The sequence below is a fragment of the Culex pipiens genome, chromosome 1 (genome assembly GCF_016801865.2).
Source record: "Culex pipiens pallens isolate TS chromosome 1, TS_CPP_V2, whole genome shotgun sequence".
NCBI classification, from domain to species: Eukaryota; Metazoa; Arthropoda; class Insecta; order Diptera; family Culicidae; genus Culex; species Culex pipiens.
The window spans coordinates 63,615,603-63,616,957 of record NC_068937.1 but is presented as its reverse complement, the minus strand read 5'-3'; the positions used below and the strand labels follow the sequence as shown (position 1 = coordinate 63,616,957).

Below are 1,355 nucleotides of genomic sequence, written 5' to 3'. Positions count from 1 at the left end.
CCTTTTTTACCACGCGGTTTGTTTATTTTCAAATTTTGACAGCAAATGCGTTCTTCATCTTCTTGGTTGTCTTCATGTTCGCTCCGAACATTTAGGTTTCATAAACATGGCCATCATGACAGAGGGCCGAACGGAGTTTGTTCACACGTTAAGATCATTTGGTACGAGGTGTGGATACTCTGTCAAATAATCAATTAGCTAATCAACAACAAATCAGCGCTAATTAATTAGCGAAAAAATAATCGATTAGGTGTGTCCTGCCCCTGGATTCAGTGGCTATTTATTAACTTAATGTTAACATGTTAAGGTTAATTTTAACATTCTATAGGTCGCCTTCCCTAATGTGTAGTTGTTTATTGTTGTTTATTTATTCGTATCATCCGACAACTTGGGGTCTGGAGCATAAAACTCTATCGAAATCGAAATCCAGCAGGGAATAGATCTCCAGTTGTGTTGGTCCGAACCGGGATTTGAACCCCGATCTACCACTTACGAGGCGGAAGCGTTACCACTGGGCTACGTGGATCGGTGCCTTTCGTTTGGTAGGTAAAACATAAAGATTGCTTGATTTTGTTTGAAGATATAAATGTTTGAACGATTACACAATTTTGTTGCACTTTCGCTTCGCGAAATTCTGATTTGACACCGTGGGGCGTAGACAGTGCTTGTAGGACACAGTTCATTGTCAATACGTCGGTGCATATTCTTAATTTACCTCTACAATATACAATTGCTATGGTTGGGCTTTCAGTGTGGCTCTCATTCTGTCCTTCTTACCCATTCCCTACGCGCAAGTTGTGTAATTTAGTGTGTCATCCGGGTCATCCTCATCCGACATCCTTGGGTTTCCTATGACGATAGGACCTTTTGAGAGTGTAATCTAGAATTAACCACACTGATGCATACGACTTTTTGTATAATCCATAGGTGCATACGCTCCATCATCAAATTTTCCACAAAGGGCGCAACCAGCTGCCAATATCAATACGGGTTCATTATCATCTTCAAGTGGACTCCACGAATCATCGTCACGCCAATCATTCACTTTTGAACCTGTAAATGCTGAAGATCAACCAGTGGAATCTCCTACAGCTCCATCAGAAAATAACGGGAATGTTACGGTTGATGCTGAATGTTCAAGTGAATTTAGTGGTCTAGTAAGCTATTTTAGTTCTCAACAAAATGAGTTGAATGCATAAATAAAAACATCGGTACAGTTTGTAAAAGTTGGTTAGTTTTTTTGGCTTTTGAGAAATCATACAGCAGAGCAACTCTCTACGAAATCGGCCGATTTCGACCATTTATATTTTTGTATTTTTTTTATTTGACTCAAACTTCGTGGGGGCCTTCCCCTT

At 39.9% G+C, this 1,355-nt stretch overlaps 1 long non-coding RNA gene across 1 annotated transcript; it reads right to left on the bottom strand.

The window, feature by feature from the left end:
* Window positions 1-320: 320 nt before the first annotated feature.
* Window positions 321-1,034, bottom strand: LOC128093826 (uncharacterized). The gene is made up of 2 exons (XR_008212775.1): window positions 907-1,034; window positions 321-849 (listed from the first exon to the last, which is right to left on the bottom strand). It is a non-coding gene; the product is annotated as an uncharacterized LOC128093826 (long non-coding RNA).
* Between the last annotated feature and the right edge of the window lie 321 nt (window positions 1,035-1,355).